Below are 18755 nucleotides of genomic sequence, written 5' to 3'. Positions count from 1 at the left end.
GACTGTCGCTTAAAATAGTATAAAAATGTTCAGAATAATAAAAATTACTAAATTAGCACTATTTATTATTCTCAATGAAATGTGCCGTACTGCCTCCTAAATGTATAAAAGAGAAATCTATATTAATATTGATTTTACATTTTAAGTAAATATGTAGTTGCACCTGAAAATACGGACGAAAGACTTTTTCGTTTGAGAACTTACTGTTTTACGTGATTCATAAAAGTTTGAATAAACATTTGTGAAAACGGACTCGCTGTCTCCTGATTGTTCCCTGATTGCCCCATAGTCCCTTGAAAATCCTCCATTATTAAAATCCTGGTATTCCTGCAATGGTGCCTACCCCAGACTATGGGAAATCAAAACTTACGTACTTTTAAATATGTAAATTATATTATTTTTTTATACTTTAAATCAAATTGCCCCTTGAACTCAAAAGTTGTGTTTGAGAAAATGTAGATATTGGCTACAAAGGTGTGAAAGATGAAAATCATAGCCTTTTATTTTTAATAATATTCCTTCTAATTTTGGTGCAGTTACTTTATCGTTTTATTTTATATATTTTTATCTATTTTGAATCACGTAAACAATACCCAAAGCCGCAAAATGGGAAGATCTTTTCACCTTTTCGTAATAATCTACATTAAATTAAAAATCTACATTACGTGGACCGGGACATCGAGCCACAACACATTGGGGAGACAGGATTAAAAAATAGATTCTAAAATTTGCTTTAATTATAAAAACACATTTATTTCAGTGGACACAGATCAACACAAGTTATTAAAATATGATTTAACAATAATGTGATGTGACCGATTTGTGATGAACTCTTACGAAAATAAAGTGAAATGGATCAAATAAAAATAAAATAAAAACTAGTTTTCTTATAAATCCACGAGGCACTGTCTCCCCGACGTAGACCCAGGCAAGGTACCACATTATTTTTGCCCTGGACATTAAATTGCACTTCTTATTTAATTTAAGTATCACAAAATTGTGATGTCGTATCGATGGGCGGAAATGAAGATTTCAAAAGATTACACACTAAATATCATTATAATGTAACCATAAATAAGTAATACGTTAAACGAATTAACTTAGTTCTAATTACAAGATCTTAAATTATTAGGATCCATTCACAATTTACATCTAACACTAAAGTAGGTGATAAAAATTCAGTTCTTAATTCGCTAATAAAGAAAATGGTATCTTCTATTTTGTAATAAAAATGTTGTAGATAAAAACCTACGCGTTTTGGAAAAGGATCTTGTTGTATCGTACTTACAAGGACGTATCAATACTTGCTTAGTGTGATTTTCATTATTTTTTTACATACAGGTAATTCTTGAAAATACAAGCAATGAGATTCATCAACCGTGATATTATTTTATCATAGAATAAAGATTTTAAAGAAAGCTACTTTTAACAAAAAAATAAATCAAAACCACACTACTTACGATGCATCGTATTATCAAAGAATAATATTATAAAACCTTTGAATTCAATTATTTTACTACAGCAGGTATTTACAAAATATTTACACATTTATCGAAAAATTACATTAATGACATAGTTTAATTAAATATGTGTTGTGGATCTACAACTTGCGTTTTAAAATGATATACCTAAGTAATGTCGTTGCTTTATATTAAACAATGTACATGTTACGCTAACGAGTGATGCTTAATTAGTCACATAGGATTATGTACAGGGTATGCTTCTTAATTTTAAACGATACACATTAAATTACCTACGCTGGTTTCAAAAAATGTTAACAAGACGGTTCGAGGACGAATTGAGTAAGTAATAAGAATATTAAATACAAATCCAAGCTACTCGTAAGTTAAATTTTATTTTAAAAATGACTTTGTCATTTTGTCACTGGCCTTGTAAGATTAAAATGTCCAAAATTAATGTTTTTAATGACTAGCTCGCCTCATTCGTACCAACTAAAATTATCAATTTTATTTTTCTTGCAAACCGTTTAAAAATATCATTCTAAGGCTGTGGACACACGAAAACCGTGGTCTGCTCTGAGACAATGATTATTTGTGCTGAACAGTTGGCGCTACACTATTGCACTAGTAGCTCATTATCTGTGGCTACTGATGAGTAAGGTCACTAGCTAGTGTCCATGACAGTGGTGCCAACTGTGGAGGGCAAATACGGTAACCCCTCATTGTCATATAATCATTCGTTAAGACCAACTGATTGGATCAAAATTCAATGAACTAATGTGTCTTTCTTAGCATGCATTATTAATTGAGTTTAACTCCTCAGTACAGTTCCTCACAAAATGAACTCTACATACTCGTATAGCGCAACGTAACCACGTACAGATAATTCCCTTTTTGAAATTCAATAAAGCTTTGTGTGTCCACAGCCTAACATCCATTTGACAAAATTCAAATCAGCCAGTAGAATAAAATCAATCAAATACGTCTAATTACACTTATTTTATTTCAGAATCGGATCCAATACATTTCATGGATGGAATGATGTTCAATTTACATTATCCTAGATAAAGCAATTTAAATGTTCAAACATGTAACATTATCAATTTATGCACATTTAACAAGTGAAATTGAAAAAATGGACTTCCAAAGGATGTGATAAAAGGATGGAGTTAGTTTTCAAATAATACACACGGTTGAATTAAAGTTCGAGTTTTGGTTTGTTGTATGAATTTTGATAAAGTTGAAGTGATTGAAAGGTGAGGTTTTCCCATTCATTAAAGAGTCGATTTTAATTAAAAATTATAAAAAGAGTACGTAGATTTCTTCAGTATAAGGTCATAGCAGACATATCAACTCGGAAAGGGATCAACACCGTATCGCCTTTTGTGAGCTGTCATCGCCTTTCGCGCGCTGTCTATCGCGAGGCGAGTGGTTTACTTGCGGAGCGGATAAGTGTGCGTTGAAGTATGGAGTTTCATACAAAGAATACTGACCGCCTCGAGTTGATACGGTTGCGATCCCTTACCGGGTTGATAAATGTGCGACGGCCTTAATTCAACCGAGTGGTATCACATTTTTTTATACAAGAATTTAATGATTTACTGGAAGAAATGTTTTACTAATTCTTACAAAATATACTACATAATTAAAATTTATGAATAGGTAAAGTTGCGCCCAAAATTGGTAGGCATGATGCTACATTTTATGAAACTTTAAGAGAGAGGGGACATAGCCAAATAGCGAAACTAACGAGTCAACAAGCAGTCATAGTAATAGCTCTGGGTCCAATAGATCTTCCTTTCTATCAGTCCTTCGAGTCGGATATTATTGAACAACATGGTTGTGTTCAGATCCTAAATAAATTCATTTTAAAATCTTCGTCATCTAAAGCATCCGAAATATTTTGGCAAACAAACTTCAACACTAACCAGTACGTACATAGTGGATTGTATTTACGTCCAGTACATATTACATAGGTTATAAACGGGTAATAGATGTAGTTTAGCAAGAGAAGTGGGGGCGAGTCGGCTGGCCCCGCCCGCGGTACTAAGTGCCCACCCCATTCTAACGGTTCATATAATAGTTAACGTATACTGCAGATAGCGTTAGATAACGTGGCAGTTAACCTGGAAGCCAGCAGCATGTTTAATGTTTTCCAAACACCTAATCATTATGGATACATTAACCATGTAGGTTTGTTCAACATTTCAGTTGGGCACGGAAATTTGAAAATGCATGTTTTGGCGATGTTAACCCAAATTTGTTTTGCTGGTTACTTTACGGCCTTAAGACTAGGTCACAAAGTTAATAATATAGTCGCCAATAGGTATGTAAAGCCACTGCATATGAAGTTTTAAAGAATACGATATAACAAAGCTTCAGATAATGGTTTGTGACAGAAATAGCTGAGGATGAGACTCGATGAAGAGCATTGGAAGGAAGAGGCATTAATCCAGTAGGTAATGGAATATATTGATATGTTGATGAATATAAATAAGTACATAGATGTTAAACATGCCGGGGGGTAGTAATTCAAGTTAAATAGAGCTGTCATTGATATAGTTCAGATTATGAATTTATAATACACGACAACTTTTACTAAGGAGCAATAACGAAACAAGGAGTAAAATTGCGTTAGCCAAGTCCGGTTTCTAGTACTAGGTAGTTCATAATAAAATTGATATTGATTGAAATAGACGCACACACTGAGCTGGATTTCATTAATTTTAGAACAATCATGTACATTACAAGGACACTAAATGTCTTAATGAAACTGAAAACCACATTATTATTATCCACAACTATTATTTGCTTTAGTTGTAAATCTGTACCACGACTTAAAATAACTCTACTTCAATGGATTTGTTAGTAATTTACGACTTGAATTCTGATTGATCTGCCCCTCTTGTATTTTTGTCAGTCAATTCAAATACATGGTTGCATAAAATAAAATTAAATAAGCCCAGGCAATCTCTGGGCGCCTGCAGGCCCCAGCCTGGGCCCAGAAACCGGTGCTCGAGTCTAAAATGAAGTGCTAATTTGCCGATCATACCGATAGCAGGTATTTCAACAATGTCCGAGAAATAACGTTATAATTCACTTTCGTTCAGCGCGCGGATCGCCCGCGCCCAAATTCTGACGCACAATATAAGGTGCAGATGATCTGATTATTGCAAAGTCTACGTTTCAGTTTTTAAATGCCTTTTGAGTGTATTAAAAATATAATTATTATTTATTATGTTCCTTAAAAGGAACATTATTGGAGGCTGGTTAGGGTTACAGTGAATTTATTTTTGCTCGTACCTAAACATAATCCGTTGCGCTAGTAGTAGTTGCGCAGGTATTGAGCAGAATATTGAGGGTATGAGAGCATAATCAAGCAAATACTTAATTAAGAAATTAATAGCAAAAATAACAATATGCCGACTATTGAATTGAATCGAGCTTCAATAAGGTCTCCATGGTGTTGGACACTCTTGTGTTGGAATTCCTTTGGTTCCAGTTGGGATTTGTAGTCTCCGTAAGATTTTTTTTCCAGTTTGGTTAGAACATTTCAGTTTTAAATAAACAATGGTTCTCTGAATAAAGAAAAAAATATTGTCTCATATACCTACCTACTGTAGACAAAGTACCTAATACGATATCAATGAAAGGTTTAATTTACTTCTTGTTAAAGGGTGCGGTGTAAAATAGAAAAAGAAGAAGTTAGTAGAAAAAGGATCGGAAATTATAATTATTATACAAAACGTAAGGTATTATAATCAATCTGATACTTACAATGAAAACAACACCAAATTGTTACTGAAAATATTTACAAAGCCTGATAAGAATTATTAAGAAAAATAACAGGCCCAAAACTAATTAGGTACAAAATTACGTATACCAGAAATTATTTTAAATCGTGACGGATAATGTATCGCGGAACGATCGGTAGCGTTAGCGAAAACCCAATCGCTAAAGAAGTACTACTTTGTTGCGGCGCGCGGCGAAACGTGCGATGTCCCCGGGCGAAATTTTGTGCGAATAGGGACATCACTATACTGTATAAATCAATATCAATATTTTTTAATCGGACCGCAAATTAAAATGCTTGGATATTGATTTAGCGATGTTCAATAAAGTATCAAATCATTAAATTAATAAAATACTTTTTTATTTATAACTACAAAAAGTTTTTTTTGCAAGCCTTATATGTAGTAGGCTCTTGTGGTGTCAAAAATATGAATTATTATTAAAATTGAAAAGATTGTTTTGGCTAAATACAATTTTAGGAAAGATGTTTACGGACTAAGAAAATCAAAGCTACTATCACAGCCAGCCCTGCGTCAGCCGATCGATGCTCGCTACTATACATTATTATTCGGCTATTTTTGGTTTTTACCAAAACGAAAATCTCAAAAGCGCGACGATCCCAATGCGAAAATTACAGAGCGCTTACAAAGTAGCGTTGCTGTAAGTCATTATTGAGTACCTAGAATTTACCGCTGATTTATTTGTTTGGAAAGTATTGAGTTATGTTAATGGACGTATTGCATTCTCTTGAAATGCTCAGGATTAAGTGCCCTTCTTCAACCGTTATGAATACCACTTTTCGATTCGGAAACCCGAAAAAACGCCCATTTCGGGGGGCCCCGCCACTTAATCCCAACCCCGTCGAAGTTGAAAACCTAGGAGAGTCTTAATGGGCATTTCAACCAATGAAGTCATTAAAGCAACAAAATCTATTGTAGGAATAATTGTTTATCCCATCGTCTAGTACCCATAGTACAAGCTTTGCTTAGTTTGGGACTAGAGGCGCAGTGTGAAATGTCCAAGGATATTTGTTTATTTATTTATATTTAATTATTTCCAATTAAAATCTAATTCTACTGGCCTAATCTGCGACCAAGAGGGGTAATAAAAATAAAATAAAAAAAACAAGTGTTCATTATTTTGATAGCAAGCTTTGGAAATCATTTTAAGAACGCGGTAAGCTTAGGCTCGGCAGTAATTAAAGATTAGATTTTGAAAAGGGTTTAGGCTGAGTTGTAGTCCTCGTAGGTAGCTACTTATAACCGTAACTTTAACGATAACCGGTTCTTTCTGTATAGAGTTTGGTAGATTTCTGATGTTTGTTAGAGTAAGACGGTACAACCCAGCTTTAATATTGGTATTATTTTCTTGTTTTGTTTTTTCATTGATGAATTTTTCGCCTACAATTATTCAAAGAAAGTAAATTATATGTAGGTAGGTATATGTAAGACACACATAGTAAAACATTTGCTTCACTTAAGTCCTTTTAGAAACACAAACAATCTTCTCCATATTTGAAATGAACATCACCATCATTACATCATTGATAACATAACATTGTAACACAAAAAACACTAAAAAAGATTCTTAAAAGTTATCTCAAATCCAGATTTCTGAATTTCCTCCTTTGTAAAATAAATTAACAAGTTCTATGGATATTCCCTATCTCATAGAAAAAGTAGCTATGAAAATTACAAAACTAAAGATATCTATTTAAAATATGGTAATTATTTAATAACGCAACAAAATTGAACGGCTTTTTCTGTGGGCTGAACAAAACTAAAAATGCACTGTCTCACACGATTTTCCGTTTTGTCCCATTTGGGGTATGGTGGTGTAATTTCCAATGTAGCGTTAGCACATAGCACTGTGTCTATCACACTGCGGGGAATAGTAAGGGCCTTATGGACCCGCTTACGAACTGCTACCGCTCGCCGAGGCCGACGGAGGCTCTGATGACTCGGGCGCCGTCTGAAAAACACAAGGTTTGGAATTAGAACGAATTAATGAATGGTTTAAGACATTAATTTCGCTAAAAGAATTACATTCACTAACAAGAGAAATACAAAATTAACCTTAAAACTATAGATTTTTTATAGTTTTTACAATTTTAATGGTTTACATTTTAATATTTTTGCACGAAGCAGACGCGTACAACAGCAGTCACTCAAATATTAAATGTTACACTAAGAAAACAGTAGTTATTGATTAAATAAAGATTTTATTTATTTATTTTTATTTTATTATTCGTAAACGGGTCCTCGGGTATTACGGGTATTTTTTTTTTTTTTTTTATCCACAACGAGGAAGCCCTTGGCCTGTATCTCACCTGATGGTAAGTGACGATCAGGCCGAAGGTGGAAGCGAGCTTCACCCGGAATCCTCAACCACGGAGGAACTGGCTATCTTACCTCTAACTGCCGGAACACAACAATGCTGTTAACATTGTTGTTATGGCGACAGACTTACGTATCGTATTCTAGTTTCTATGATAATGTTATGGTACTTAAGTCACATTTTTTATTATTTTTATTTTATTTGCTTCAACCATTATTAGTATTATTAAATTATCATTTTAACAGATGTAATTTAACTCCGAGGATTGGTTCATGAAATAAAGTTTAACCTTTATTTTTAACGATAGAAATGATTTTGTGCTTTTGGTGTCATTTGGTAATTTGTAAAAAAGTATTCGACCAATGTGTGTTGCCAGTGATGGTATACGGATCTGAGACGTGGTCGCTTACTATAGGCTTCATAAGAAGGCTCAAGGTCACCCAAAGGGCGATGGAAGTAGATGAAGATTAGGGTATCTGGATCCAACCATTCAGGATCCAGATACCCTAATCTTCATCTTTTCAACAACATTTACTTATTTTATGATCAGACTACAACAGCATATATTTTATGATCAGACTAGATCAGAAAATTAAAATCTCTTTAATGTATACTTGAATCATGAGTTTGACGAGCTTGCATTCATTATGAGACTTGATCACTTGCTAAAGAATTCATCTACGATAAGTAGGAGAGCTTCTACTATGGCACGCAACTCTAGCGAAGCGAGAGCTAGTGAAATTTCATTTTTATGTGTTCAGGTATTCTGACACGATTAAAGTAAAAAAAAAATAATAAGTTTCATATGTATAACATATTATTTCCAAGATAGAAAGTAGCCTATAACATGTTATTCCATTCCATCTCTATATCAAGTTCATATACGTTCAGCCGTTCTAACGTAATTGAGTCAGCTAAATATAATATGTTGTTAAAGTAGCCTATGCGTTGTTTTAGACTATATTTTATGAAATTTCATCCATATAACTATCCGTTTAACTGTAAATGTGTAAAAAAACATAAAATCATATCTAAACCTTTAGACTTTTATTACGAATATGAAACTGATTTATAAGATATAATATCTGGGTATTTGTTAATAGTATTCAATTCAGCTTAAATAAGAGGTTTATGTTTAGTTAAGTTCTTAATAAAATTGAATACATTTACACTTTTTTTTATTAAATAATTTAGGTTTTGCTAAAATGAAACAGTTTATTGATTAAACACATAACACATTTATTTATCATTTAAAATATTTTTAAAACAGTAATTAGCTCTCATTATTTACACAATAATTAAAGTAACACTAAACTAATAATAAGTACAGTACAATCATATTGCTACATTTTTTTCAACACACCATTTCTTTATACATATTACATTTTTTAATGCACATATTTTTTCATGGTTAACACAGTTAAATAATTTGGGATTATCTAAACAATAAAGATTGTAAAGAGTATTTAAACTAGGAGCACCTAGACAAGTTACGTCCATTACACTATTTTGATTACATAAATTATGCACCCATTTAATCTTTTCATCTCCTTTCACAAGAATATGTTTACCTTTTAAATAAGGTACGATAATTCTTTGAAACTCTCTGTAGTCAATATGTCCTTCGTTCCACCGATAGCCTCTGTTCTTTTCGATCCAGCAAACTTGTCTTTTCTCTTCAATAGTTAATGAACAGAATGGGTATGGAGGTTTGATTAAAAATAGATGGGTATGCTCTTGAGTAGCTATAGCAAATTCTTTTATTATAAATTCATTTCTATTATTTTTAAATCCTTGCAGATCGACAACTATATTGCTATTCATGATATTTTCTTAACGATGTTACTCAAAGGTTTGTATTCGAATATACAATCGTTTAAAATCAAACAATAAGCAGATGTCTGATCTGGTATTTCTTGGTCTGTTTCGATTTCAACTCTCACATCGATTGAACCTTTTAAAGTTTCGTGTTGTCTCGAACAGTCGATAACAATTAAAGGAGCTATGTCTCTGAATTCTTTCAAACTTAACAACGGCTCTGACCGACGTCCGTAATACGACTGTTGAAATCTTGCATACTGATCGTATAATAAAGAAAACCTATCTTCTGAAAAACTAACATTTAGTCCTTCATACGGATAATATGATGAATTTAAAAACACTCTTACATCACGCACATGACAATGATCAAACTCTGCCATTGACAATGCAACATTATGTTTACGGTTGGTTTGTAAGGCAATGACAACAAATCGTGGTTTCTCTATTTGCGAAGAAGTTTTTATAGACCAAGTATGCTTACGTGTTTTAGGTAGTAATGGATATTCATACAGATCCCAATTACGGAACGCTAATGGAATAGCTCGATCTTTCTCCAAGTGTTTCAATAGGTTAATCCTTTCACGATCCGAAACTTTTATGTGTGGAACTCGCCATATAATTTTATTGATTATAATGTCATCCACAACTTCGCCTGCATTTAACTTCACCGCATTAAGATTAGTATTACTTCTTAGTAACACTAACTCATGTTTACAGTTAATAATAATTTTTTCATAGTCTTCGGCAAATCCTAGTATCCTATTTAACGGTATAGATGCAGAAAATGATCCACCGTTGGCATTGTTTGTTCCTATGGTTGACCAGCCCCAAACTCGACTACATTTAGATTCATTGTCATTTAACGATAGGTACGATTTCATTGTTGTAGTAATGCCTGCATTCTTAATTTTGTCTATTTCTACTCCATTTAGTTCATATCTAATATCTTGGAAGAGAAAAAGAGCTGGATTATTTATGAAATGTACATTTGATACTTTTTCTTTGGTGGTGCTGTTATACACAATTACTTTTCCTTCGATATAAAGATTACTAAGTGAAGGTAACACGTACAAGTCTTGTTGGTTGATAGGTATTCGTATTTCATCATTCTTGTTAAAACTTGTCACATATGGCTTGTACGAATGATACTCAAAACTTTCAATGCTGTTATCGTACGATGTTTGTTGAGATATATTTAAAATATTCATTTTATCAACCCAATTAACTTTAGAAATTCTTTATTAGTCTTGGTTAGCTTCTTTTTTAGCTGAAGCGGTCTGTCTTTATGAAATGATCTTTTAGAACTGACTGAAGTACTCAATGTAGAAGAGCTTTTATTGAAATTGATCATTTTTTTCTGAAATGTAAATACAGCTGTACTTCTTCACCCCTTAAGTTAATCTCTTTGTTTTCAGCGTCCAAGAGCCTTATATTAATAGCGACTATAGAACTTTGGTTGACAGGAAAATAAATTAAATTTTTAGGTATTTCAATTATTCGATAACCAGGTGGTACATTAGGTACGAATTCATAAATTATATGGCTAGCTTTCCCGTTTACAAATGAACCACTAACTACATCGCATTCGATCCGCACAATAGTCGTTGATAGAATGCTTACAGGATACTGTGATTCAGTACTTATATTTGCATTTATAGTTTCCATTCCAAATCCTAAAATTTTACCAATTGATTTACTTTTATTGAAATGAATGTCTTTAGAACAATAGATATTTGTTTTCAATGTATTATTATTGCAAGTTAGTTGTAATACAGTGTTCTTGATGTTATTTTTTAAATAATCACAAATATCTTGAAGCTCGTAAGATCCTTCTGGAATTTCAATGATTTCATTTTCACCATAGTAAAACTTGTTGTTTCTTTTATCTATGTTGGGGATAGAATTGAAGGTTGAGAAATATAAAAGACCGCATTCATAGTCCCCCCGAAGTTCCAAAGTCGGTGAATAATTGGTTGTTAATGAGGCTCCTGTCCCCGTTATAGACACAGTGAAAGACATTATTATACTGACAATTTTATTAATAATTTTCATTATTTAAATGCTTTTTCCAATAATTCCTTAAAAATTTCAGACACAAATGACCACAGTTTATCGTACCAAAGGCTTGATGTCGCACATAATTGTATTTTATAGGTAAGTTACGCAAATATTGAACTAATTCCAACGGTGGTTTTAAATTACCAAAACTGTCGTAATATTCAACATAATCATTTTGCTTTACAAAGGCTACCCAATGTGTACCAGGATTTTTGTTACTATCCAAATTCATGATTGCACATTCTGTCTTCTTGGGTTTTGCAGGTAATGTATCTCTCATGAATACACCACGAAAGAATGGAATATTACTTCCATGTTCGATTATATCCACATCAGTGAGCGCACGTTTAGGTAGCCGCATAATTAGTTTTTTGAAGGATTCAGATATAGCCCTGCTCCATTTTTATGTGGTTTTATATACAACCCTTTACCAAGAGCCATCGCTTCCATCATTCTGTTATGTCTTTCTGATTCCTTCAGACTCTTTTGGGCAGCTTTAGAATCATTAACAGCTTTTGCTATACCAGCTGCTCCTCCAGCAAGAGAACCTAAAGCTGATAGCCCCGCAAATATAGGAATAAGTGGTAAAAACCCTCCACTTTTTGGAAGAGGAATACATCGAGGTAAACGTATTCCTTTTTTATTAACAAAAAGTTTCTTTGCAGCTGCATATGCATATCTTATAGCAGAATGGTTATCTTTACATTTACTTCTTTTTAATTCTGATTTTATTTTCTGTATCCCTTTCCTAAATGATGTTATGCCTCGACCTGCTTTGATTTTTGCTTTCATAGCATTTTTAACTATCCATGAAGCAATTTTTTCTCCTTTTCCAGTATCTTTTGATTTAAGCCTTCTTTTAGCCATATTTAACAGTTCTAAGTCTGCCTTATGTCGAGCACTAGAATCTTTATTCAAGTAAGCAATATCGTGATGCATACAAGCCTCATCCAATTGGTTAATCCCTCGATCACCTTTAAGTATTCGTTTCTCAAGTTTAGTTCCAGGACCACAATATTGATATCCAGGTAAATGTAACTCAAACGGTAAATGATCTATCAAGGTATCAATTATACCACTACCTTCCGTCATTGATAATCATAAAGTGAGTTAAAGAGTGAAAATTATGTTATTTATATAACTACACCACAATTTCACTTTTATCCACCCAACTGTTTTCCTTGTCACTTAAACCCAGCCATTTTACAAAAAGTTTGTTTCCTTTCTTCCTTATAACTTTCTCAATAAGATAAAGGTCAGTCAATTTAGTTTTTTGTAATTCATATCCATAAAAAGAACCAAGAATAATTTGATTATGCTTGTCTTCTATTTGATATGTTTGAGGATCTGTTTGATTAACTTTTACAATACGAAAAATTTCTGTAGACCAATTAGGTGTATAACCTTTATAAAAATCTCCTTTGAATTTACTTATTCGAACAAAGTTACCAACTTGAAAATTTGATCGTTGACGTGTTTGTTGCCTTTGACTTTTAATAATATTAGATCTAACAACAATCTCGTTGGAATGGTTGACATCTATTGGTTTAAATTTTGTAACGCGATGTATAGTGCTGTTGTATTGCTGTACAACGGTGTCTAAATTATTTTTAAACCATTGATATCGACCGCATAAACTAAACAGTTTATAGAGATGAGATTTTATCGTTCTTATTACTCGCTCCACAATGGCTGCCTTTTTAATCGAGTATGTGGAATAATGATTAATGTTATAACTTTTAGTTAACTGTTTGAAAGAATCGTTATAAAACTCAGTACCCAAATCGGTTTGCAAATTTTTAGGTTTTCGCCTCGATTCGATTAATATACTATGCATTGCATTAGTAACATTTTGTTTGGATTTAGACTTCAATGGTCTAACCCATACATATTTTGACAAAGCATCAATTACAACTAGAACATATTTATATCCTTTATTAAATGCTGAGTATTTTTGAAAATCCATGAGGTCAGCTTGCCATAAATCATCTATTCCTTTGATAATTGTATGTCGACGGATGAAGTTTCTTCTCACTGCTTTGTGAAGCTCGTTTACCAGATCTTGTTTACTCATTCTTGCTAGATTTAGCAGCAATCATCACATCAATTTCTTGTTTTGTGTAATAAAATGTAGTCAAATTATTAGTAGTTGATTTTTCTAAACTATTAAGATATTTTTTTATATTACTTTGAATGATTTTCAATTCATTTTTAAGTTCTTGAACACATTTATCCACATACTGTTTATTTACAGCTTCATTATCCTTTTCTGGAGTTAATAGTCCTTTTAATCTCGATGATTTTAAATCAAAATCACCTGAATCTGACTTTACTAATGTGTCAGTAAGAATATTAGTAAATTCAGATAGTCTTAAACGCTTATGAATATGGTGACCGAATTTATCTATATTCATTGCCGTCTGCTCGGCTTCTGCAGTGTAATGGTACTGCCAAAACCTCCTGTTGGAAGCTTTTTATATTTTATATCTTTTATGATACCAGCTTCATACAATTCCTCTATTATTGCATAAATTTCATTATACACTCCAGTGTTACCAGCTGCCCATGATCCGAGTAGTAATTTTAACCTTTCCACTAATTCATTTGGATCATCCCAATAAACTAAATCAGTATCCTTCTTAACTTCTTTCAAAATATCAATTCCTTCACCTTTACTTCGACTTTCTACACTGCTTGTATTTTTCGAGAACTTAAACAAAGGTTTGATCACATTCATATATTTAAATCCTTTGTTACTATTTATAGGTTTAGATGGATCGTAATTACGTTTGTGGGCATTGGTATCCATAAGTATTAACTTATAATTGTGTAAGTCCTCTTCTGTTATGATATCTAAATTTGGCAACTTTTTAAACAATAACTCTTTTAAGCCAAGAGTTTTTTTTAAACTATGATTCCCGATTTTTAGGATGTCATCATCATCATAGACGCGAGTTGTACCAAGCATAAGTTTCCCATGTTCATTTCGAACACCATAAGGTACATCTTTTAGTACTTCAGATGATATAGACCATGATAAAGAATCATTTGGAATACTTGGTGATGACTGAAGTGATTTAAACGAAAAATCATTCGCATCGTAATCATCCTTAGGAAGCGAGGTAGTGAGGGTTTTGTTGGATGTTGTATAAACATCGTTATCAGAGTTTTCTTCATTATTAACAAGATCCTCAAACTCATCACTTGAAGTAATCGATGACTCACTTTCGCTGCACTTAATTTTTTTTATAAGACGATTTTGTTCTGGGTCTTCATTTAATTTCTTCTCTTCAGTTTTTCTAGTTAGCATATTAAGCGGATCAACGATAGGTTTAAATATTGTTTTCAAAGCCAGATCTTTTGTATTTCTTGCATCTTTTATCATTTCTACCTTTCTTTTTACAGCTGTAGCAGATTTTACAATTTGTTTCTTGAGATCTCGTTCCATTGTAAAGGATTCTACTCTGTTCAACTAATCAAATTAAACTGATGGCTTTGTGACATAGCAGCTATTTAAAAGGTTTAGTCTACTAGTATGAATGTATCGAACTTCATTCTGTAACAGCCTTTATTTCGTTCACAATCTTTATTTATAACAACATAATTGAAAGGTTTACTCCATACGGTTGAGCACATTTCACGGAACTGAGACCATGTCATATCAGACCCTACATGTTCATCATAAATGTGTCTCAGATTTATTTCGTCTTGCTTAAACAATATGATCAGGTTTGCATTATCTCTTACTAGTTGCTTAGGTATCTTAGTATAAGTTTGATTAATATAAAAACAGTCAATGTTCTTATGTCGACCCATAGCGAAATAATCACGTATGTTGTTCTGATTTTCACAAGCTACGTCGTCAAATATTATAATTGAGTTAGGTGAAGCTTCGTGTGGACTCAAAATTTCACTATTATTATTATACGTGTAATAAGATGTGCCTGATACCTTCTGCAATATTTTTCTAAAAATAAGTATTTAGGTTGATATAAAGACTTTGAATATACATAAAGGTTACGGAAACGTGGTCCATTCTGGTGTAACAATAAACTGATAACTAAGTTAGTTTTTCCACAATTCGATGGACCACAGACAATACTACGTATAGTGTTTGGTAGTAAGTTTCCATGACGTTTAACCTCGTTTTTTGATGTAGGATCGATACATTCTAATTTAAGTGATTCTTTTTGTTTAAGAAATTTCATAACAGGTTTGATATATGACTGTATTGTTTGATAGATTTTAATGAACTGACATCGATCACAATGGTGTAGTGGTTTTTACTATGAGCAGAAAACAAAAGGTTACGGTTAAAAAAACACCAGGTATTTCATTTAATCATTTATTCATTACATTATAATCAAAATATAATAATTCTTAAAATTAAATAACCAATTACAATATCATTTAGTTACAATATCTATTAATATAGGAAATTTATTTATGAAACAGGTTATTATTCCATTAACAATCTTAATTTATTCATACAATTCCTTTCTCACATCGTTACTAATCCATAAGTATTGAATCACAATGACCCCACGGTATGGTATGAATCTGATCTTGTAATACTTGAACTTTGTCATCATTTCCCTCTAAAACTTGTTTATCTACTTGTTGAGAATATAAAACATGCTTGATTGATTTTATCATATTCATTTTACTTCTGAGTACTTCATTTTTTAATAAAACATTATTATAATCTTTCAATTCAAGATTTTTAGTTACTGACTTAGACACGCCTTTCGCTTTTTTTATTTGAGTTTTAACGCTATTTATAAAATATAACTTTGCACGTAAACCAGTAAATTCTGTAATCAAGTCGTCACCCATTTCATGTTTCCATAATCCGGGTATTTTTGGGTTAACTTGTGGTATGTGAAAAGGGTTATCGATTTCAAAATTGCTAGTATCATACATTTGAATATCATTATGCATCTCATGATAAAAATCGTCTGTGTATATTAAATATAATAAGCTATCAGTATCAGTATAGCATAGGTTAGCATTTTTACCGTATTTATTTTTTATATAATTATAGTGAAACTGATATAAATGCTGCTTTGCATATTCTAAAACTGTAAACCCGATATAAATTGGTCTGTCTAAAACAACCTTTTCATGATTTAACTCTATAGCAACAAAATTTTCTGAAAATATTGATATACTCTTTAAGTTTGGTTTAATTATCAAATTTTCAGCACCAAGCTGTTTATTAGTTTTATTATCATGATCCCTCCATTTTGAAATTAATTTAACATTCGTTTGTTTGCGTTTATTTTCAATCGTTTTTCCGAATATTGAATTATTTAATAATTTGAAAAAATCTTTTTCAAAAGCTGTTTTCGAATGTTGCCGAAGACTGGTATTGAGATCAATGTATTTTTTTAAAAAGCAATCCTGTCTAAAACTTAGAATACGATGAACTTTTTCTAAAATCAAACCATTCTTTAAACATTCTTTAAGATGAATATAATGAATAACATATTTCTTTTTGTTATAAAGGTTTGCAATCAATTTTTTTGATTTACCATACGGGGGTATAATTTTTTCAACAGCAAATGGTAAATCTTTATGTGTATTATGTAAATAATCTGGATACATTAAGTCTACTTCAAGAATATAACCGTAATCAGCATCATCTGGGATATTCATTATTTCAATTTTTTTAATTTCACTCTTTGATAATAATCTGAACTGTGAAATGGGGAGTTTTTTCATCATCGCATAACCATATAAATTATTACAGTCGAGGTATATCAAATAACTGCTTGGTTCTGAATCATTATAATGTGGTAAGTATTTATTATTCGCTTTAGCGTGACGTAATGAGCACTGCGCTAGTCCACCACGGATACCTTTTTCTAACAATTCATAAATTTCTAATTCGCTTATCAGCTCAAGTTCAACGCCTGTGTATAATAACATCGCATCCCAACTTAGGCTCGGTGAGGTTACATAATATGCTGGATCTAATTTGTAATAATGCAAACTCGTTTTTCTAAATTTTTCGAATACATCGCAAAGTAAAAGCACATCGCATTTTAAATATAAATCTGTATATTCAGCAAGGGATTTGATATCGAAAATTTCCCACACTCTTCGAGCATGTAAATATTCATTATCAGTTATAGGTTCCTCTCGCAATGTATTATAGAAATCACATTTTGAAGGTAGTTGAGTTTCTCGAAATTTCAACCAAGAGTTCATGTAATCGTAAGGATAAATACCCTTTTTTCTTAACAAATTAAACTTTTTTTTATCAGGAAACTCTTTAGATAAATGTAAAAAATCATTATCTGATAAATTTTTACTCAATATGTCTAGGCTAGAACTAAGAAATTGATATGAATCAATGAATTTTATCTGAATAGGATTTTTATAGTCTTCAGTTTTAATCACTTTCGTGAAAGATAAATATTTTTCTTTTGTTTTCGGTATTACATTGATGTGACCTTCATATTTTGCTAACTCTTCAATAAATAAATGTGAATCATATCCAGATAAATTATGAAACACTACAGGAATGAATGAACAAACTCTATGCATCAAATTACAATGAGAATGCGCCGCTCCTCTGTACTCAGAAGTAATATGATCATGATCTCGGACTTTATCATTCACTAATAATTGTTTACATATGTGACATAGAATGGCGTTTTTATAATTTGATTCCTGTTCTAATGTTAAAGGGGTCATTAACTTTTTATCACTTAAAATTTTATGTATACGTTTAGCATCTGTTAATAAACACTTAACAAACATTTCAACACAGTCTGCTCCTGTATAAGACACATATTTATTTAATTTATCATTATGTGAACAACAAATATAATATGCGAAGCATGATGGCTGGTGAATATTTAGTTTCTGAGTGTTTAAAGTGTCACTTTCATCACATTTAATTAATAAGCACTCAAAGTCGGCATAAATAATAAAGTTGATTTTCTGCTGTCTCTCAAAATTTTTAAATGTTAACAAAGTGTTCTTTTCAGGTAAAATTGACAAAATGTGTGAACAATTATGAGTATTATATTTTTTTTCACTGCAAAAAAATTGTAAACACATATCACATAAATGAACTTTACCTTTGTAACGAGTGAATTGAGGTCGTACTAAACGTGTCAAGTTCTTTATTAAACAATAGTGAGCTGTCGTTTTGTTTTCTATGTACAGTAAATTGAAATGATTCTTCTTTCTATATTTTGAAACATAAAGAGGTCCAGTTATAGTACTCTTTCGTAAGCCGTATATGTTAAAGCTTATGTTAGGATTGTTTTTTTC

General features: G+C 31.9%; 1 protein-coding gene across 3 annotated transcripts in view; it reads right to left on the bottom strand.

Annotated features, from left to right (window-relative positions):
- Positions 1-1351: 1351 nt before the first annotated feature.
- The window catches only part of LOC135080747 (protein doublesex), a 263103-nt gene continuing 245699 nt past the window's right edge, over positions 1352-18755 (bottom strand). For all 3 annotated transcript variants that reach the window (XM_063975467.1, XM_063975466.1, XM_063975464.1), the window contains one exon: positions 1352-7223. The gene's annotated coding sequence lies outside the window, so the exon portion shown is untranslated. The remainder of the gene's footprint in view (positions 7224-18755) is intronic.

The sequence above is a fragment of the Ostrinia nubilalis genome, chromosome 18 (assembly GCF_963855985.1).
Source record: "Ostrinia nubilalis chromosome 18, ilOstNubi1.1, whole genome shotgun sequence".
In the NCBI taxonomy this organism is placed as follows: Eukaryota; Metazoa; Arthropoda; class Insecta; order Lepidoptera; family Crambidae; genus Ostrinia; species Ostrinia nubilalis.
This window is presented reverse-complemented; position numbering and strand designations above follow the sequence as displayed.